Here is a 23,955-nt window from a genome sequence, read left to right as displayed (position 1 = left end):
TTAGCCAAGATTTTGATTTTGATGCATGTTTTGGATCATTGACCTGCTGGAAGATCCAACCACGGCCCATTTTAAGCTTTCTGGCAGAGGCAGTCAGGTTTTCATTTAATATCTGTTGATGTTTGATAGAGTCCATGAAGCCATGTATCCTAAAAAAATATCCATGTCCTCTGGCAGAAAAACAGCCCCAAAACATTAAAGAGCCTCCACCATATTTAACTGTGGGCATGAGGTACTTTTCCATATGGCTACCTCTCTGTGTGCGCTAAAACTACCTCTGGTGTTTATTGCCAAAAAGCTCTATTTTGCTTTCATCTGACCATAGAACCCGATCCCATTTGAAGTTCCAGTAGTGTCTGGCAAACTGAAGACGCTCGAGTTTGTAGTTGGATGAGAGTAGAAGCTATTTTCTTGAAACCCTTAAAAAAAAAACGGATTGTCGGGGTCGGATTGTAGTTTTGGAGACTTTCTGACCCCAAGACACAACTAACTTCTGCAGTTCTCCAGCTGTGATCCTTGGAGATTTTTTGGCCACTCGAACCGTCCTCTTCACAGTCTGTTGAGACGATATAGACACACGTCCAATTCCAGGTTGGTTCATAACATTTCCAGTTGACTGGAACTTCTTAATTATTGCCCTGATGATGGAAATGGGCATTTTGCTTGTGCTGTTTTCTTACAGCAACTTCCCATTTTGTGAAACTCAACAACCTTTTGCCGCACATCGCAGCTATAAAGACAATTTTTCAGACTTCTTTGCTCATATTTACCAAGGGAGCCAATATTAGTCTATGGCACTATAGCACCCTGCACTTACTTAATCTCACACACACACACACAGACACTCCATGGCTGTGAGGTGAAGGCCGCATGATTGAGTGTCTTGTAACAGGGTGACAGTTGGCACTGTCCAAATGGAACAAGAACAGGTTACACTCAGCTGCTCACAGAGAATGATAAGCAACAGTCACACACACACACACACACACACACACACACACACACACACACACACACACACACACACGCTCTAGCCTAGCTGAAAAACGACAAACAACTTAGCTGGCACACTTTCTGGCACACACCCCATACCCCACACCGGCCCCCGCTTATTATGTTTAGTTCTCTTCCTCATTTGAGGATGTCCTCATATTGGACATGTTTTAATAACAGAACTACTATTTACATAAAAAAATACTATAAGTTGCAGATAATCTTTCAGTAGTAAAACCAGAGAAATATAGCACCCTTACAAAATCTATGAAGCTGATAATTTACTTTCATTACACCTTCAAACAGAAAGACTTGGAGAAAAGCACAGAAAAACATGTCTGTACATTCCTCACCACCTTTTCTGGAAGAAATAGCAAGACATTCACACTTAGATGATAGACAGCTAGGTTTGAAATATCTTTCATAAGGAGATTTAATGCATAAGATATTCATCACAGATATCACACATATTATTGGAGGATGTTGTGAAAATCAGAAACTCTTGGCTACAGAACCCGTGTGCTAGGTACAGAAGCCCAAGGCAAACATTGCATGCTTTCGCAATACAACAGTAGTCGAACATTCAGTCTAGAACATTAGTTATTTTCAATGCTGCATTTGAATAGGCAAACAAAGGTGCCATTTTAAGAATACAGACTAATCAATTTGCACATCACAGGAGCTTTAAGCGGCAGATGCACGGCTTAAACATGTTTCAGAAATCATCCAACACAAGCAAATTGGTGAGAAATCTGTCTGAAACGCATTGTGACTTTTACTTCGGTTCATTAGGTTAGATTAATGATTTATAATCCCACTATCTCCTGCCACCAGGGCCAGACAGGACAAAAATTTAGGCTGGGAGTTTTACATCCATCCAGGCCACTCCATGTACCCACAACAAATTTTGAGACCACTGACCACCTACTGCAGCATACATTCACTGACCAATTTATTAGAAAACCTCTCTACATCTGCTTGTTCGTTCAATAAGGCAGTAGCTCAAAAAATAAAATCATGTAGGCATGGGTCAAAAGCTTCAATTAAGGTTTAGACCAAACATTAGAACTGGGGAAAAAGTTATCCAAGTGAATTTGACCATATAATGATTGTTGATAACAGACAGGATAGTTTGCGTATTTCAAAAACTGCTGATCTCTCAGGATTTTCACAGATAACAGTCTCTAGGTTTTACACAGAATGGTTTGAAAGACCACTGGTGAGGAGAAAGGTCAGAAGAGTTTGTAAGACTGGCTCAAACTGACAGAAAGGCAACAGTAACTCAAATAACAGCTGTGAAGAGAAAAGCATCTCAGAACACACAGTTTACCTAGTTTTGGAATGGGGTTCCTAATAATCTGGTTTCTGAGTGAATCTCAAAAGAAAAGCATAAGCGGCATTACTTTTTAATTTTACTCAGCACTACTGTTCTATCTAACCCATAACTTCAATACTGCAGTTTAAGCCAGAAGCCATGACGTGTATAAGCTCTTAAGCTTATACACTAATATACTATTTATATTATATAGAAGCTTTTATTTAGCTTATATACTAAACCAAATCATGCATTTCTATAGATTACTATATTAATATTGAAATATTGAGATTGCCCCTTGTGCCTTGCTTCCCCCGTCTCGCTCTGCCCTGTACCTGTAATTTCACTCCCTGTTCTTGGCTGATAAGTGTAGGCCTGCCTTCTGTAATAGCTAGGTAACTGCTAACTCGCTAACTAGTCTCTGACCATCAGTGACTACGTTTACATGGACAGCAGTAATCTAATCATTGACCTTATTCTGAATAAGACAATACTGTGATTAAGGTGTTTACATGAGTCGCTTTTAGAATACTCCTTTCATGTTCAGGTTTTACATGTTATAGAACATAGATCGATTACTGGCACACGTCATTACGTCCCCACGTCATGCCGTCCGACGTTCCCTCCAGAATTTCACGTATCAACATATAGTTGGTCTTCGTTATGGTACCGTATACAGTTTTCAGTGTAAGCTTCAAGTGCAGTTAATTATTTGTCATGCTATACGTGCAAATAGACGGCTGCTTGAAGCCGTGGGCTGTGTCCCAAACCGTGTACTTACCTACTATATATTAGTTGAGATACATGTATTTCACCTACTATATAGTAGGCAAGTACGCGGTTGGGATGCAGCCGTGCTCTCTTGTTTGCTGTAAAATGGTTGAGCACTGCTGTGTGTGTACGTGTCCTATCGCAAAATGTGATGAAAACTCCTACACGATGATAATAGTGTGATTAAGGCAATCAATAATCGCTGTTTACATGGTAGTTTCTTAATCAGAGTATCGTCTTAATATTGGATTATTGTTGTCCATGTAAACGTACTAAATGTTTCAGTTTATAGCTGCTAGATTTAGACTGTAATGGGGCTGTGACAGCACTTATTATTTATGAAAGGTCTTCATTTTTATGAGGTTTACTACAGACGATTTTGAAAAAAATATCGACTGACTTTCAGAGTGAATTGTAGTAAGAATATGTTCAGCTGTTATTTTGTTAATGTTCCATTTTGCGCATCCTCTTGGAGGATTTTTTTCCTCGTGCCCTTTCCCTCTCTGCTCAACCTGGACGCTTCTTGGCCATTCTACAGTGCATCTCTATTGCTTTGTTTCACATAGCTTTTATTTACAGATGCCAGACAGACAGGATGCAAATGTTGACCAATCACACTGACCAATCACGCTGCAAGTCTAGAGTGTTCATTATTTATTACCCAATCTCGTTTGACTTTATGGACCAAACAGAATTTCCAAGAACTGCAGGATTTGGCAGCCAGTTGGCTGCATCACAGGGGGGTTAAAAAATAAATAAAAAATTAAAAAACCCACAAGACGGGCCAGGCCAATGGGATTTCTCTTGAATTTCCGGAATTTTCCTAAAAGTGCTAAAAAAAAAAAAAAATTATAAAATTGAACTGAATTAATTTAGCACTTACTGTTTGTTTTCCCCCCATTTTGATCTACTTTTAAATGGATTTTTGGCCAGAGTATTGTTTTGGAGTGGAGAATTGACTTTGGTTGATGTATTGATTTCCTACAGTATATGAATTTGTGATGCAAATGCAGTATAGTGTAATGGCAACAGTGTCAATGAACCCTTACACTTTGCCATAGAAACATTGAAAAACAGGGTGGGGGGGACCCTTTGCGGGAAAAAAAAACCCCAGGGGTAGAACTGGCAGCACTTTCTGAATTCTAGCTCTGACAGTTCCCGATGACTCATCATAGAGGAAATTGGACTTAACCAGGAGATGTGCGTGAAGCTGTTTTTGTACTCCCACTCGAGTAGTTAATGTTTTGTTTTTACCTGCGTTTGATATTCTCTAATGTATTTAATTGGTTCTATTTGACAAAATCTAAACAAACAAATCTAATTTAAGCCACCGCAACTCTGACCAGGCGGTTACTATGTAAATGTATTATGTAGCAATGCACATGCCTAATGCCTGCCCTGTGAACGTTCCTGGCAAGGTTTCAAATAAATAAATAAATAAATAAATAAACTAAAATAATTGTGTGCCCTAATGTAGAACACTATAATATATACTATAATATAATAAAATATACATGATCACTAGCACAGAACCTTAATCACTGAGGTATCACTGTCTTACGTGTGCTATAAGGTAGCCAAGTAGCAGTGATTAACAGTAATCTGAGATCTGTTTGTAGATTTCTGTAGGTTTCTGTAGCAACTGTACCAAGGAGAAGGGCACAAAAGACATTAAATCAAGAGAGCTAGTCAGCCAGGAACTTATCAGAGCAATGTTCCTAAGAGAAGAAGGTCACACACTGCAGGAGTGTGGTGAGAGGAAACAATGAGAATATGGCCGCTCCATCCACTGGTTTGTACAATAATTCTGAACTTGTGCGTAAGAAAAACAGAATGGGGAAAAACTTGAAGCTTCCTGTCAATCAGGAAACTCCTTCATTGTATTTTAACTGTGATTTGTTATCAAGGGCCATCAAAAATATTTTGTTCCATTCACAGTGGTATGTTGTAGAAGTGAAAAAATATGAGATCACATCCCAGTGGTGGGTCTCATCGTAGCCAAAGAGTCTCCCTGTGCAGCTTCCTGATCCACATGCCAGATGCTGAGGCAGAACCACCCGTCCGATCTTACCACATAAAACACAGGAGACAAAGTATCCACGCTGCTTAGCAATAGAGAAACATAGTAAACGCTAAGGAGCAATCCCATCAACCACTACAAGATAAAGGTCACACTGCTTTGAACAGCTATTTGGGACTTGTGCATATACTTGAGCCTATGCACAGTATCAACTACAGCTAACTAATCAGCAGTCTACAGGAATCAACACGTTAAGCCAAGACTATTGACTACTAATTTGATAACATGAAATTAAATAACACTCAACTAAGCTCATAAATACATACATGATCTTTAGCTGTGTGCTTTATGCTTTATTTCATTACACGGTCCCATTTGATTGTGTTGTCCCATTCAGAAATAAATTTCTTGCCTGTGGTCACTGTGACTTATACAAGAGGTCCCTCGTCCACTGATACATTAACTACCACTAACCAGACAAACATTGACGCATGTGTACAGTACAAATGTGCGATAAGCTCTAAAGCAGGGGTAATCAACTGGTAGAGCACAGACCCAGCAAATATTTCACCAGGCTGAACCATGCACTCAAAAAATAGTGTAGCAGAGCCGATCAATGTAGCGTAGTTCAGCAACTACAGGTTTGGTTTTTTTAAAAACATGAACCAGCTCAGACTCTGTAGCAGAGCCTTGGTTCAGCCAATCAAATGCACTTTAGTGATGGGTTGTTTGTGAATGATTCGTTAATTTTGAATTAATCTTTTATATGACTCTGGAATAACGAGTTGTCTCAGAGAGTGATTTGATCATTTTGTGTTGGATGCACATATGCACGCTGGCTATTGAAAATGTAACATTTTTCATTTAGTTCTGCTCAAATGAACAAAATGACTTTAATAAATATTCGTTCATTTTGCTGAACGAGATTCAAAGATCCGAGTCGTTAAAATGATCCGATCTTCCCATCACTAATGCACTTATGTAAAGAGATTAGCTACAGACAAAGCTACAGCGATGGGTTGGAAGTTTATGATGAAAACTGAATGTTTAAAGACAAATCTCCCTTGCTTCGGGAATTCGAACCGATGTGTCTCTGTAGATACGAAGCTTGGGGAAAAAAGAAAAACCACGTTTGTTAGCATGAGAATGTACAGGTACATTGTCTGCATTTATTTGTTCATCCTCAGTAAATGCTTTATCCTGGTTAGAGTCATGGTTTCATCATTTGAGATGATATTACCTTTCTAAAATCCACACACTAGATGATAGAGTACTCCGTGCACAGTGTAAGTGTATAGTACGTCATTTGGGACACAACTTAGTATAAACTAGTATTTACTCTCCGAAGCGTGTTTTCTGAACAGAAGTAACGTAATGACTAAATGTCCCCCGTGCCGCGCAGACCAACTAATCGATAATGAGATTCGTTGACAAAGATTTTCATAATTGATTATTATCAATTTTATCGATTAGTTGTTGCAGCTCTATTGCCCAGCCCTAGTTATCACCATTCAGTCATCTTCGTTACATATCCGGACAAAGACATTTTATTTAACTGGACTGCAAATTTTATATGAATACGGTATCTCAGTCTCTCTCTAGCACTCATCCCCAACACACATAATAGTACAGTGACCTTCAGCACACGTTTCCCATTTTCTCTTTTTGTTGCTACAACTGAACTGAACCGGATATTTAAGACTGAACTTTCTGCTGTTGCCTGCTCATGTGGGTGTCGTTTAGGGTTGCAGTATGGGACATATTTAGGGGTTATTAAGCAAGTATTTTTAGGTCTTCTGTTACGAGACACTTGGGAATGCCATGCTGTGACATTATCAGACAAGCTGTAAGTCAAAGAAGAAGGAGGCAACAGCCTGTGTGAGTGACAAAATATTTCTAATGCTCGGTCACTGCTTATTGGAGTCTCAAAGAATCATAGTGTCAATCTAACCTTTGTCCCCAAAATGATCATCTCTGTATTATGTTTATTTTGGTCACCTATATAGCACTTATTTAACCTCAGGGGGTTCTACAAAGCGCTTTACATTGGTTCCCATTCACACAACCACCTGGTGTGGCCTATTCGGCAATGGGTGTGGATGATATTGTCCCAGTGGTTATCCAAGTAGAAACTTCTTCTGCCAACAACAAGGTTGAATTCATGAAGTTTATTTGTACTATACTGATCCCAATATAGAGGTAGAAATGCTAGTATGGTCTGTGAATTCTGGCTCTCATCACTCGACATCATAATTGGTAGAGAGGTGTCTGAGATATTTAACAAATGAAATTTTCTAGTTTCTAAATTAAACAAATTAATAGTCTAATTTAAACCATTGCAATCCTGACTGAGCCATTACTGTGTAACTTCTGTAATGCTGTTAATGCGTCTTGCAGCACCTCATGTTCGTGTTAAACAAATTAATTTCTTTGTCGCATGAGCTTCATATCTCACTGCTCAGTTGAAAGTAAAGAAAGAAAGAAAGAAATGAAATAAAACCGCACCTCCTATTTGTTTCTGTTTAGAATACACTACCTGTTATTTGTTAATAATCTATTCATATTCACTTACATCCCTAGAGATTCAAAAGAACAAATGGAACAGACACCGAGTGCCTTGTATTATAGATATGTGTTAGACGAGACAGTTCAGTGTTGAGAGGTGAGGCATGCTACAAATGCCTTTACTGCAAAGTAAATTCAGTTTAGAATGTCACAGGGGACTGTTAATGTGAGGAGATTCACAATATGTGTGTGATCCTGAGATTTGTAGCATGTATTCTGGGTATGTGTGTGTCAGTCAGAGAGACAAAGAGAGATAGATAGGTGGATGCCAGAGTGATAAAGGTAAAAATCTGCATTATTTATAGACTTAAATACAAAGTATGCTTAGGTGTTTTTATGCATCTATTGAGCTGATACACTTCCTATGGTTCATGCAGCTGAATTGGATAGAACCCCTGAAAAGAAAACATTTTGCTGTATTTATCTACTGTATTGAATATTAATGCTATATTAATATTAATAATATTAATACTATATGAACATTGACAGTACTGACTAAAATGAATTTAAAACTGAGTAGACATTGAGAATTTAGTCGTAAGATATTGTGTGAGTGTGTTTAGCTCTACAAACATGGCTTTTTTTCTTTGTTTGCCTACTTGGCGGTTTCCAATATTCAGAGAGAAAAGAAGAGCTTAGTTGAAGGGGGGGGGAGAAAGAAGAAAAAAAAAAAAAGAAAAAAAAGAAGAAAAAAAAAGAAAAAAAAAAAAAAAAAAAGAAGTGCAACATTGGCCACCATGGAGACACAGCGAGGTGCCAAAATACTCCTTGTCCCCCCCCATCTACCTTCCTTCATGGTTTCATTTTTGCCATCTTTCCCACAGTAATAGAGACACGTACATCATTTTAAACATGCAGTTCAAACCAGAGCAAAAAGTGCATCAGCTGCAATGCAGTCATATTTTTCTTCCCTCAAGCATTCCTCTTTTATCTCTCTTTCACTTCTTAGCTCTTTCGATCTTATTAATATTAAAACATAAACACTACACTAGGCCCAACTTGCAAGAAAAATGGTTTGAGATTTCACTTGTTGCTTTTAAGCATGCGCCAATAAACAATTACACCAACATACACAATATACCATAGAAATAAACATTTATGTCTAGTCTTCTAATTTCCTATTTAATGTAACAGCAGCTCTGACAGTAGTGCCAGCTATAATTCACATCATGGGGTTACATTAATGGCCTCCTTCTAATACGTTATCTTTTCTATAGTAATGCCTTCTTCCCATAGTGCATCCTGGTGCCATCTATTCCCCAGGTAAGCGACGCGCATGCACCCGGCCGTCCACATGATGTAAGAGAAAATGCAATTCATCAGACCAGGCCACCTTCTCCCACTGCTCCATGGTCAAGTTCTGATGCACATGTGCTCATTGTAAGCACTTTTGGTGGTGGCCAGAGGTCAGCATGTGCACTCTGACTGAACAGAAAGCTGCGATGCACTGTTCTGACACCTTTCAATCATAGAACTTCTATCAATGATATCATATATCATTAACTTTTTCAGCAATTTCCGCTACAGTATTTCTACTTACAGTAGCATAGGATCCCTTAACAGGTGCCACTGTAACGAGATAATCAATAGTATTCACTTCACCGGTCAGTGGTTTTAATGTTATGGCTGATCAGTGTATAGCTGCTATAACATAAATGATAACGGATGTTCCACAAGATTAAATGTAACTATAAATGGATAATGTAAAAAAAATAATTTATATATATATATATATATATATATATATATATATTAGAGAGAGAGAGAGAGAGAGAGAGAGAGAGAGTTGGCAAATTGCTGTGATATCATAAGAGGAATAAAACACTTATGTTTGTAACAGTATCTCCATTTCCCATCACACCGCCCTGTCATGGACTATTTCCCAATAAAAGCACACATGGTCATGTTTTCTTCCTTACTTATAAAAGCCATTAGGTATTTAGCTAAACTAAGAAGCAGCAAGCGATTGTAGCAATCAAATTAATAAATGCACAATACACTCGTCATGGTTCCTATGGCAACAGTGATTGTAGTAATTAAATGCAGTATACACAACCTAGTTGTCAAAGCTCCTATGTCAACAAAGCACTACATTTTGTTGCATTTCATTCACTTGTTTCCACCAATGCTATTGCTACTAATTGCAACATATTATATTTTTTAAAAAAACTTTAAAAAAAACATTTTATTCAGAACAATAACATTTAGCTTCGTTTGCCTGTAAAATGTTTAACTCATTCACATGTAAGAATACAATCAAAATATTTTTATATAACACGAGGAGAAGGATTCTTTTATTTGAAATAGTTGATTGACATGTTGCATGTCAGAGTTGCACATCAACTCTAAGGATATTTTAAAATGTTCCTTCTAACAAGTTTGTGTTTTGAATATATTTTGGTGTGTCTTTAACCACTTGCCAGGGCTGTTATTACTACAGTACTAACAATGGATGAACACTAATAGAAATGAACTAGCCTACTGTCACTTGCTCATGCAAGCTTCTCCAAAACGGACCTGTTCAACTGTGCAACTTCTTGCACTTGTGGCCAAGGGGAGCGCCTACACATGCAGGTGGCATTGCTGACCAAGTGGTGGACAAATGGGGAAAGAGAGAGAGTGAATTTCCACAGAGGTCGGATGTAAAGCTTTTCATTTTAAAGCACCTTGTGACTGGAATAAACTTCCGTCTTTCTTATGATCTATTACCACTTTGTGTTGTTTTAAGTCATCTTTATTCCAATATCTTAATACATCATGTCCGTGCTATTGATGTGAGCATGTGTAGCTACTTTGCCTGGTCTATGTGCTGCACAGGTCTGATTTTATCCTGTTATGACTGCACTTTTACTTTCCATATGTGGTTAACTGTACGCTGTTGTTGGTGGTTCCTGTTGTATGGTGAACTGACCCCCCCCACTTACATGCATTGCTCTATTGTAGATTGGCTAAATGTATGAACTTGTACATGTCTTATTTTCCGTTGTAAGGTCATTGTAATCATCCTAACGTTTTATTTGTTATTTTGGATGGTGGTTGAAGAAGCTGAGTGAGCTAATCGTATATTCATATTTGTTTTGTGTTAGTTTTGTCTTGTCCATGTACTTGTATTTTTGTCTTTTGTTCCCCGTTGAAAACGAGATGCTGCATTTCAAGGGGCTATCCAACAATAAATTGAAATTGAATAGGAGGTGCCCCAGACAAGTAAAAATAGCATAGAGGAGTGGGAACAGTAAATACTGTGCTGCCACTTGAACCTGAGCCAGTACACGAAGGAGTCCGAAAAGTCACCTCGGTCACTGTGTGAGCCCATCACATTGTCTGAGGTCACGGTTATTTTATTTTTCTCTTTAGAAATAATGATTCTGCATTTTTAATACTGCTTTTAAAATTCTAAAAAAATTTGTCTCATGACTTGGGCATCTCACACTTGCAGGACAAGTGGGTGGGATACAGGAACAACAGGTGGTGGATTTGTAGTCTACAAATTATCTTTGCTGACTACAGGAAACTGATACATTAAACAAAAGCAATTTATTGAGGTTTATGTTAAAACAAACAGCATTATGCACCATTGTTACTGCCTTGATGAGGAAATTGCATCAGGTGATGCAATATCTGAGGCAATATCCGCACCTGAATATCCGCACACTTCTGTTAAATATTTCTGCAGGAAGATTTCCAATGAAATTTACTTGATCAAAACAAACAAACAAAAAGTATTTGAGCAAAGCTTAAGGTGATGGTAAAAAAACCACAAGGAAAAACAAACTGGACAAGGCTGTGTTAAATACAGTATCGAAACACTTCAAAAATGTTTCATTTTTGCTGGCAACTGTGGCAAAGGCAATTACAGAATTAGATTATTCCGTGACAACAAATATCACAGTCATGGTATTGTATAATGATGTTGTCTCTTCAGCTGACTACTACTAGGATTAAAAAAGCTAAACCAGCTACAATAGTCCCAGTCCAGTGGGAAGGGTGAACGTACATTCCATGCCACAACTTTTTCAATGAATCAGGAGGTGTGTGTGAAAGGGTGAACTTCCTTCAGCAGTCACATCCAGCTTCAAATGATACAAAACAAGCAAAAGATAACAGTGATAAAGTGTGGTATGGCCCAGCATGAAGAAGAGGTTTATATAGTACTTAACATGTGACTTGCGTGCATGTGCAGAAGCAGCAGCTGTAGAAGCATTGTTCATATACTCGCCTGTCTATCTCGCATCTGGAGGATTACATAAGACATTCACTAGATGGCTATCAGAGCCAAAACATCCCTGTCTGTCAGGTTTCCATGTGGAACTGTAAAATGTTTAGCAATATCAAGCAATGTAAAGCAACTTTTAAAAAATTTACACACTGCAGAGTTACCACTGTCGTCATGACTGTTGTCCTGAGCTTCAATTGTCTCAATAGAAATAACCATACCTAATCTATTTCCTAATCTAGAAAAATCCAGATTTGTACACAAAACAGACTTTAAGTGGGTTTGAAGGTCAGAAGAGGTTTTATTTTATTTTATTTTTTTTAATTCAAACAATAAATGGTCTAGAATAGTACTCAAGCATGCATAAAGCAGTAGCCTGATTTGCAGAGATAGATGTTTTTATTGTTGAATACCTACACTACTGCAGTGCGTCAGGATAGTGAAAAGACCAAGACATATACTCTTGGTTTAAATGTGGAATTTGGTTGGGACTCTCAGTAACACTTCGAAAGATAGTGGCACATAAAATCTTTCTCGGTAGGTAGACTGATATTTTAATAGTAATTTGTAAAATAAATAAATAAAAGAAAAGAGGAGCTTGTGAGTTTCTCTAGCGATCACATTTGCAAACCATGCAAACCACCCATGTGGGGTCACGACCCCTAGTCTGGAAACCACTGATATATTTGTGTTTTGGTTATGTTATTGGGGTTTATAGTTGTGTTTAAATTTGTAGTGCTAAAAAGCTAGATAATTATTGTGATTGTGATTATATACAGTGCCCTCCACTAATATTGGCACCCTTGGTAAATATGAGAAAGAAGGCTGTGGAAAATTATCTTTATTGTTTAACCTTCTGATTGTTAAAAGAATTCACAAAAATATCCTGCTCTCATGGATATCAAACAATTGCAAAGAAAACACAGGTTTACTGAAAAAAAAACATCTTGGTTAAATATAGGTGTGCAACAATTATTGGCACCCTTTTAGTCAATACTTCGTGATGCCTCCCTTTGCCAAGATAACAACTCAGAGTCTTCTCCTATATCTTTTAATAAAAGACCAAAAGGTTAAACAATAAAGACAATTTTTCACAAGCTTCTTTGCTCATATTTACCAAGGGTGCCAATATTAGTCGACGGCACTGTATATTCACATTTATGTAGGTGTTTCAGGCCAGTCCTGTCTGACCAACTTTCCTAGGTTAGATTAGTTTAAGTTTAGTTTAAAATTTAAGTTTACTGTCATTATATGCTGTATTTGCACGCTTGCGGTGTAACTTCTAATAATCGTTAGTTACAGCCCTAGTTATAATATTAGTATTCAGTAAAGTTAGCAAAACATCCAGTTTTTGCAAAGTGCGTGTATGTTCATGAGATGTCATTTCTAGCCCACCCCCAAATGTCAATCACCTCAAAAACTATTCCCTTTTATTTACCTTCAAATAACTTAACTTTTAGTAATAATTTGTAGAGCTGTAACTTGAGTAATGCAAGTTTGGCTTTCCCATTCACTAACTTGTGAATGGGCGGGGTTAAAAATCGTACTGCAGCCAGCCACTACAGCGCCTCAGAGGCATTTTGGCTTCACTTTTAAATCCTTGTTACAACATCCACTCGTATATACAGTCATTGATTCCTACCTGTAGATAGTTCGCATTTATTGTTTGACATGCAAAAACTAAAACTCTTATAACTGTAGTTTCATCTTGTATTATCCCTAGTGCTACATAAACGGTTAAATTTTAATTTGTTGCATTTACTTGAGAAAACTCCATCCATTTTCCTACTAAATTGAAATAATATCCTTTTTTTCCCTGGTTGAGTACATGTGACACTGCCTTCTAGTGCAGGGGTATTCAGCTAAAATGTGTGACAGTCCAGTAAGAAAATATCTTTGACTACAAAGGACTGGATAAGCTACTAACATGACTGAATGGTGACAATAGTTGCTTTTAAATGTTTAACCATTATATAGTGACTGATTCTGCTGTCCGGATTGAAGTTCCTTCCATAACTGTCCCTCAGTGGTGGAATGAACTTCCAAACTCAATCCGGACAGCAGAATCGGTCACTACCTTCAAAAAACAGCTAAAGACTAACTTCTTCCATGAGCACGTAACTAACCCTTAAAACCCACATTATCTTTATTTAAATAAATAAATAAATAAATAAATAAATAACTCAGGTTCTTACACCTCTACTCTGCACACTTTGTTTATCTAGAGCTCAATTATAAATCTAAAAATTATAAAGCTTTGCTTGTATTAACTCATCTGTAAGACGCTTTGGATAAAAGCGTCTGCTAAATGAATAAATCTAAATGTAGTTATTAGTTCACAGCTATAAATGACATTTTAAAAGTGGTTATATTTTACTTTTTACTAGCACCACAGGCTCCCAAGCCTACAAACAGTTTGATCAGACTTCCCCACTCACATAGTTATTACTTTTGATTATAATTGTTTGCATTTTTTTTTTTTTTAACAAAATTGGTTTGTTAGATCCATAAACAGCTGGTACATTTCCATGTTAATGAATATGTCCTTCGACACACCTTTACTCTGAATTTCTGAATTTGAAGCAAGGGCAATAAATGCATATGACTTTACTTATTATTATCCTTTAGTCAAATCATTTACATAAATGCATGTGGTTTGGTTAAACTGCAGCAGAGGACCTGCTATAGAATCAGAGTTTGTTTATGTTAAAAAGAAAAAACAACTGGAGTCGCTGGACACTTTTTCATAGGCTACGTTGATTGATTAGTTCTGCTTCAGTATTTTACGAGTGCTTGATTAAATCCAGTGAAATATTTCGCTAGGTCTGCATCTGGACCAAGGTCAGGTGTGATGTGTCCTCTCCTAGTGCAAACATACATTTACGTTATGTTGGCAGACACCTATGTAAAGGTTTGTGCATGCACCAGCTTCGTAGATGGAAGCGTTTAATCTACTCTTAAGCACTAGTCTTTAACAAGTAGAAGATAGTCCACAAGGGGGAATATTAACACTCATTACCCTGCTATGGATTATTATGAAGATGGCGAAAGGGTGTCAGTGGAGGTGCTGCAAGTAGCACCTCACATCATTGCCACTGTGTCTGTGATTTATTGTCGGCTGAGTCATGCAGGGTATATCATATTTCACACTGAGGGCAGGGTCAGAGTTGGATTTACCAGGAAAAAACATCTCGCCATTACTGGACGATAATATTATCTATTACTGTAATGCATATTTGCACTCAAACCTCATTCAATCTAAATCAATATTTGCTAGCTTTAAGACACATTTCAAAAAGGGTGACAACAAAAGAAAAACCCTGAAAATTTTAAATATGTTTTTTTTGTTATACTGCAGAATTCTAAACAGAGACTTTGGTATTTTTGTGCACTTGGTTTGTGCAGCAGATGTTCACGGTGTTATCAAAAGTACAAACATGACCAAGAATATTATTATGTTAGAAGTGTTGACTCTGGGATGTTGATACTGATAAGATATGAAGTAGTTACAGAGTAACATAATAAAAGTGGAAAAAGACAGACGCATGTACATCAGGATGTAGCAGTTTCTTCACGAATTATTAGTATGTTCTGATATGAAAACTGTAAATCATGATCAACTAACCTTTTTAACACTGCTGGCCTGATACACAGGCTTAAAGCTAAACAACCTTTATCATTCCTTCATTCAGTTTTATTTAAAGTAGTACTTTTATCATTGTTGCAAAGGAGCTTTAAAGAAATCTGTAAGTAGATTTAGATCCCTAATGAGCAAAACAGAGGGGATGGGGACAAAGAACATGAGGAAGAAACCTTCAGAGGGTAGGTGATAGTGGGATTATAAATTCATCCATCTACCAACCATTTTCTGTACCGCTTATCCTACACAGTGTCGCAGGGAGTATGGAGACTGTATCTCAAAGGGACTTAAGGCACAAGGCAGGAAACACCCTGGACAGGCTGCCAACCAGCCTCAGGGAGCAATCGTGCACACACTCCCACCCATTCACACACTACAGATAATTTAGAGATGCCAATCAGCCTACAGCGCATGACTTTGGATTGGGGAGGAAACTGGAGTTTTTATGAGTACAGCATAAGTTCTTAGGTACAAGTCTATGTTACTGCATGAGATTAGGGCTGCAACTAACGATGATTTTCATAATCAATTAGTTGGCCGATTATTTTTTCGATTAATCAATGAATTGGATTGAGGCAAACTTTCAGTACCATTCTGTTATTTTTGTTTATTTAAAATAAAATCCACAAACTGAGCGTTACAAATATAAACTTCAGACTAAAACTTTACACAACTGTTTGTTCAATTATATAAGACTGAAAAGAACCCAATACACACAGACACACACCAGAATATATATTAATAATTTAGGACTGTAGTTTAATTCAGTGCTTTTTGTGCATCCATGTATAAAATTATACAAGTATTTATGCATCATTTGTTATGGATGCACAAAAAGCACTGAATTAAACTACAGTCGTAAATTAATAATAATAATAATAATAATAATACTAATAATAACAACAACTCACTTCCACCACACCTTGTGGTTTCTGATACTCACTGCCTTTAGACATATTATTTTGGATATAAACATAAGTTTGTGCTCATGCATCACTGTCATGCTTCCATGCTACGCAATCTCTGCGTAGATTCTTATAAAGTTCGATCTTCTCCGCGGTGTTTAATATAAAATGCTTCCCTGCATTAGAGGACTTGGAGGTCGCACACTTTCTTCCTCAGTCAATTGTCGATTAGGCTTCCTGACTGATTGTGACTGAGGTCATGTTGGGAATAAAAGGTACCGCTGACATAAACCGTAAATTGAAGAAAGTCATTTCCGTTGACTCTGGGTATCTGCTAAAGCTAGCGGTGTCACATTACGTGCGTGTGACATCATGCGCCATCAACTAGGAAGCAGCTTATACTTCTGGTTACTAAAAAAGCCCGCTAGTGTTCCATTTGAGATGATATTACCATTCTAAAATCCACACACTAGACGGTAGAGTACATAGTGCATAGTGTAAGTGTGTAGTACTTCATTTGGGACACAACTTTAGTATTTACTCTCCGAAGCGTGTTTTCGGAACAGAAGTAACGCAGTGAGAAAACGGAAAGCATGCTGTGCGCAACCCAACTAATCGATAATGAGATTCGTTGACAACAATAATCATTGATTATCAATTTTATCGATTAGTTGTTGCAGCTTTAATTATAACCAACAAACCAACGTGAGAAAAGTGATAGCATAACCCAAGGCAGCTATCAATCCATACATCCATCCATTTTCTGTACCGCTTATCCGACACAGGGTCGTAGGGGGCCTCGAGCCTATCCCAGGGAACTCGGGGCACAAGGCAGGGGATACCCTGGACAGGGGACCAGCCCATCACAGGGAACAACAGTACACACTACAGACGGCAGCTAATAATAGCTAACTTTCATAAGAATTTACTACCAATTGTAAGACCTTCGCTACCATGCAGCGTAGCTTGTTAAGGTTGTCCAGCAACACCTTTTTAAATGAAAGCCAGCTTGGAATATTTGCAAACAAAAAATTATTCCAAGTCCAAGCCGTGTCTTGCGCTGAGGAGAGGCTTCAGTCTGGACACACTGCCAAAAAGACCAGAAGGGTGGAGTGTTGCAGTGATGGTTGACCTTCTGCAAGTTTCTCCCATCTCCACATATGATCTCTGGAGTTCAACCAGAGTGACACTGTGCAAAAAAATTATGTTGCAAGACAAAAAAACAAAAAACAAAAACATTTTGCATTTAACCGCTGCATGACTCAATGCAGTTTCAGTCACAGCTCCTTACCTTACACAGTCTGTGTGTGTGTGTGTGTGTGTGAGAGAGAGAGAGAGAGAGAGAGAGAGAGAGAGAAAATTATAACTCGTTTAGGCACATTTTAAACAGGTAACTTGATCTTGTCTTAACTTGCGCATTGGACTTTCTCTAGAGCTAAGCTTAGAAATACACCTCTGTCTCTCTCGCGCTCTCTCTCTCTCTCTCACACACACACTCACACACACACACACACACACACACACACAGTCTAGACACACTCGAAAAACGAGACTAGTCTGTCTCATTAGCACACAAAAAATAAAAACAACAACAAAAACACAACGCATAGACCTAAACAGTACCAATCCCAAACTGCATACTACCGCACTAAACAGTACGTGATAATAGTGCACTACTGGTAGTAGCATTGCATACTATTAAGTACATTAGTATGCGGTTGAAACCAGCTTGTTTGGTGGGCTTGGTCCATTTTTAACAGCATGAAAAACTAACCGCAGCATTTTAAGAAACCATGAGAGACATATCTAGCACAATACACTTATATGAACGAAAAAAAATCCTTCTTAAAATCCGTTTGATTTTTATTTATTTATTATTATTTTTATTTTTTTTTTAAAAAAACCTCCTTTGTGTGTAAGAGCGAACTGCCAGAGGGAGTGTGCAAGGGGGAAACGCAAAGCCCTCAGGGTGTCTTGTCTCTCCTTCAAGTTTAAGAGCAAAATATACCAACTCTACACACATTATCACGTCATATATTCCTATGAAAGTAATGTGGATTTTTTTTTCTCAAAAGAGAGGGCTTGAATAATTAATATATATATTTAAAAAAAAAAAAAAAAAAACCCAGAAGAGATGCAACAAAGGAGCAGCTAGTGAAGAAAGCAGTAGTAATACAGCACCACATGTGAGTGAGCATGTCAACAAAGAGCTCTGTACACGCTCCTATGGCATATTCACTGATCAAGCTCTTAAATCCGCATCTTTTCGTCATATTTTTCAGTGTCGGTTATTGTTAGCATGTAAGTAAAGACACGTGAGTGAGCTAAAGGATGTTGTTTACAAAGAGCAGCGTGTTTAATGTGTATAAGAGACCGGATTCACAAGAGCATAATGAACCGCTGCTGCAAAATGCCATATTTTGTCGTTAATCGTCGTAAATGTAAACATAAATAATATTAATTTATTAATAATTAATCATTTATTTTAACCATGTGGGGTTTGTTAATTTTATTTTATTTATTTTTTTTAAACAAGGCACTCAACTTAAAAATAAATGCATTTGGAAAGAAAGAGTTAAATATATTGCACACTTACCCTACACAACAACTAAAACGATATTTGAGAGTTGACTAAATGTGCAAATCACACCAACTCTGCTCTCCTTCCCTTTGCCAAGGTTTAATTTTCCACTCTCGTCCTTTGTCACGTCCCCAATATTCTCTTTATCTCTCACTTTTCTTCAGTCTTTGTTATTTTTGCCTTGCCTCTCGCAGATTCACTCTGTTGTTTTCCTCTTTCTCAAGTAGCATGCAAAAAAAAATCCTGCACAAAATATGGACCCGTCAATCAAACAGAGGGACGAAGTTAGTTTCAGTAAAGGTAGGGGTATTTACATTGTGTTGCAATCTCTAAATCTGGTGAGGATAAAAAAATTCGAAAGGAAATCGACAGAGAAATGATACGGAATTGTAGTATTTAATGTAATGTTTGGTATTTATCAATGCGTCGCTAAATACCGGTCTGATAAGGTTATATATATAATACTCCTCCCCCCACGTTTTTCCTCAAATGGTACGGTTCGGGTGTTCAAGTAGCAAGTGGAACAAACCACGCTCACATTCCAAGGTTCTGGTTACAACTGTGAGGAGTGAAAGCTGTTACTGCCGAATGATATATATCTATACACACACACATACGCTTCATACCCTTAGGCTGCCCAAACTTGTCAAAACATTCCCTTAAGAGTGAAAGAGGTTTAGTTGTCAGTAATAGGAAATTCCCCAAAACACACATTGTGGCAGTCAGCATATGAACGTCCTAGGACATGAGAAGAAATACACAATACACAAAAGAAAATAGAGAACTTGCTCCTGTCAAAAGTACCCGTGATGGAAAGAAAGAAAGCATGGTGTACCATATATTTTGTAGCCTAGTATATGGTTTGGGGCTAAGCCCTCAAACCTGACTGAAAAAAAAACAACAATCGAAACTACCACAGAAATTCACTACAAATACCATTACAAACAATGAGCTAACCATTAAAACCATTACCATTGCCATTATTGGTCCTATTGGCAACAAATTACCAGTAGAGACCCACAGGGGCCCATTACAGTTTCCATTAAAACCAATACAATTCCCATTAGAACCATTACAAATTCTATGAGGGTTACTATTGGTTGTTTTTGTTTGTTTGTTTGTTTTTCAGCTCCGGCCATCAAACTCAGAAATGTCACTGATGTCTCACTTATAGACAGCCAGAATCAAACCCTTTTTTTAATCAAAAGAAATGCATGAACCGACACACATCACCTTTAGGTTCAGAAGTAAGTACTTCAGACTGAACACATGCCTCTCCAGGATACGATGTCCATATTCAAGAATGTAGAGGTGTGATGATATACTGCAGTATGCCATAGTATGAATATCAGAAAGTTGTGTAATGAATAAAACACGACGGGGTGTGCTGTTGTAGGAAAATAATCAACAACAGGGGTATTTTCTTATAAGTGTTTTGTCCCTCTTATACCACAGCAATTTGCCAAGATAACATTAAACGAACTACATCTCATCCTCTTTTTTTTTTTATCAGTTTATAGGTACATTTAATGTTGTGGAATGTCTGATAAACAACTTAGTTCCTGTTATCACTTGTGTTAGAACAGCTATAAACAGTCAGTCCCTTTCCAGAGTCTCTTTTTTTCTCTCTGTTGAAGTTAATAAGTTAAAAAAAATACAACAGCTTGTCATGTTACTGAGAAAAACAGTAAACAGTAAGCGCTGACACTGGAGACTCCTTCTGTAAATGTTAAATAAATCTCCTTAAAGAAAGCTTCACCATATAAACAAGGGTAAATTTTTCCTTCTTAAATAACAACCCTTTTTAACCCCTAATTATTATTAGACTTAGATTATTCAGAGTGTCAACTATACACTTCTTTTTGTGCCCTGTAAAACGCATGACTCACCTGGAACCATGCTATAAGCGGTTAATAATAAAACAAATGTTGCACAGTTAATTGTGATTTCAGATCCGTCACGTTCCACTTTTGGCGGCGAAATCATTGTAACTGTGCATAGCTTGGAGATGTTTCCTCATGTTCACATCAAACAGACACAACTGTGAGCACTTACTATAACACACACACGTCACTGTACTTCTTGTCTTGGATACATAAGTAACCTACAGCAGGCTGTTGGGTAGCTATGGAAACACAAATAGGAAAGTTCTGAGCAGCAAGAGGGTGCCACAAATTTAATGTCAATCACGCTGATATGCCTTCTGTCAGAAGCTGTAAGAAGCAGTGCTGAAATTTGAATGTAACATTTTAAAAAATGACCCATGAGCTAGCAAATGACACCCTATTGGGCATTTCTGCTCTTCTGTCCCAATATCTCACTACAGACTGCACTAACAGTATTCCTATCATTTCTTTGGCCAAGCTGAGTGGGCTGTCTTATGTCAATTTATGCAGTAATATGCAAATATGATAATGGTAGTGACATCACACCTATTAGGAATTTAAACAAGGTTGTCCTTGGAGCTTAGTTTTCTGTATAAATGTATGTTTAAGCGTAGGGCTGCATGATTAATCATAGTTTTATCGTTATCAGAATGTGAGTTTCCACTATAAGCATTGAAATTGCAAACAGCAGTAATGTGATTCTTGTTCTTGTTTGAGTAAATGTGTCCACCTGCAGATAATATCATTAGCGTACAACCGCAGAGTATAAACATGCATGTGAATAGCCGAACGCACTGCTACTGCTAGGTATTAGAGTGAAAAAGATGAGTGTGGTCAGGCCAAGTGCAGAATAAACAGCAAGGGGCAGGAATAAAAGTGAGGAAGTATCGGTCATGAAAAGTGGAAGCTTTTCAGTTTTAAACAAGACAACCGTCTCATTCTGTTTTAACACGGTTAAGTGGCTTTTAAAACAAACTGTACTTCTTTCTAAGAGCAGTTTTAGTCGTGATTACTTTTTAAAAATTAGTTACCTAGTTAAGTAAATATGTAAAGAGAAATAATTTTACAATGTTTACGATGTTATATTCAGCTGTTTTTAATGCAACTGTACCTGTAGAATCTCAAATAATGTCCCTTATATACAGTATAATGCACTACATTGGGCGTACAAGGTGATTATGTTATACCCTAGGCATGAGTGCAGAAGTAGTGAACATGACGTGATGACGTGATACTCTCTTTTTTGTTGTCAGGCCATACATTTTTAAAATATTCCTGCGTGAAGATGCATTGAAGGTGCATGCCGTATGCCAAATGTTTGCAAATGTATTGTTTGTGTTAATGCTAGAAAAACATTTTTATATGATTAAATGTATTGCATGTCACGTCCTTATTACTATATCCAACACCTGTATGAAATAAAGCATACAGCATATAGCCTTATTTAAATAGTACATCAAGCTCTTTTATTAAGAAAAAAAAAACAACAACAAACAAGGAAAATACAGCTTTTCATCTAATGAGCCCCACTTATCAGTAACAGTGCTTGGCTCAGGGGTTACTGCTGTTCTTGATTAAGTCATGGAAGTCAACACCCCCCAGAACTGCCATTAATGTTGTTTGTGTCAAAACTGATAAAGCAGAGGAGCAAAATGAAAACACCCTCAAGTGTCAATATAGAGCCACCTCTGCTCACACAAACAAAAAAAATTCTTCATCGTAACTGATCTTGGGTGATTTATTGTTTTTAGGAAACTTATTGCCTTAGCACCTAAATCCCAACTGTTTGTCTGTTCCTAATATCTTCTGTTTGCTCTAAAGTGTTTGTGTTCAGGTTCGAGGTTACAGGGTAAAACCAAAGATAACAGGACTATGAAAGAAAAGCAAATAAAAATCAAGGTCCAGTTTATCAGTTACCTGAGGCAATATTTTCCAAAAGGGACCATTGCACCAGGCATAAATGTACTGTATTAATTAAAAGGTAGAATTTATTCCTCACTGACATAATCAATTGAATTTTTATTTATTTATTTATTTATTTTTTACACCTAATCACCTATGTGGTAAACACTGGATGTGTTCACTTCCTTTAAATAACCTTAGGTCTCTGTGGTCTCTGAGTACTGCCTAGCCCTTTTGTTGGTTTTGATTCTAATAATACCTGAAATCATGCACTTGCATCCATGTGTCTGCTACATGACAATGCCTAAACTCATAAACCCATATCCATGTGATCAATATGAGCAAGTATAATCTACAGAATTCTCTAAAAATTACCTAATGTAATCATTTTTTGTTGTTTTGCATTCATTTATCATTTAAATTTTTTTCTGTCGAAACATAATTCACCTTAATAAGTAATAAATTGTCTTAAAATTGAATCTGCATTATCTCAAATTATATGCTATAAGTTCACAAGTTCCAAGTCTCACATGTTTAGTCATTTACAGTACTTATCACCTAGATTGTTAGTTGTTGCACTTACTGTATCACTTACACTGATCAGCCATAACAGTAAAACCAGCTGCATAACATTGTGTAGGTTCCCCTTGTAAAACAACTCTGACCCGTCGGGGCACGGACTCCACAAGAACTCTGAAGGTGTGCTGTGGTATCTGGCACCAAGATGTTAACAGCAGATCCTTTAAGTCCTGTAAGCTGTGAGGTGGGGCCTTAAAAAATCAATATATTGACATCATGAACATGTTGCCAGTGTATCCAATTAAACATTGTTCATTTTTCAAGTACATTTTAAATAAAATGTACAACCTTCACAAAGTTATATATTTTTTAACAAATCACAAGGTCATGCACTGATGCAGTATAACATCAGGAAAAGGTATACCCAAATACTGTTAAGATTATGGTTATATATGTGGTTTTATAAACCCTGAATAAAAGCCAGTGCATGGTGAGGCCTGGATAGGAACCACACAGATCTTCTCAAGCAGCACGCTTCGAAATAATCCCAGTGAGAAAAAAGTGGCATGTCTAAATAGGAGCTGGGCGTCCTGCCCATCCAAAGGCCAGGGTGATGACGCCCACCTCCCTGTGGTCCCTGTTAGA

General features: G+C 37.4%; 1 protein-coding gene across 2 annotated transcripts in view; it reads right to left on the bottom strand.

Annotated features, from left to right (window-relative positions):
* ndrg2 (NDRG family member 2) overlaps positions 1–23,515 on the bottom strand; it is a 43,656-nt gene extending 20,141 nt beyond the window's left edge. The window contains exon 1 of one of the 2 annotated variants that reach the window (XM_053618969.1): positions 23,387–23,515. The gene's annotated coding sequence lies outside the window, so the exon portion shown is untranslated. Of the gene's footprint in view, positions 1–19,018; positions 19,796–23,386 lie in introns of those variants that run through there. The other variant, XM_053618968.1, reaches the window with a different exon arrangement.
* Positions 23,516–23,955: the final 440 nt, after the last annotated feature.

This window comes from Ictalurus furcatus, chromosome 29, assembly GCF_023375685.1.
Source record: "Ictalurus furcatus strain D&B chromosome 29, Billie_1.0, whole genome shotgun sequence".
NCBI classification, from domain to species: Eukaryota; Metazoa; Chordata; class Actinopteri; order Siluriformes; family Ictaluridae; genus Ictalurus; species Ictalurus furcatus.
This window is presented reverse-complemented; position numbering and strand designations above follow the sequence as displayed.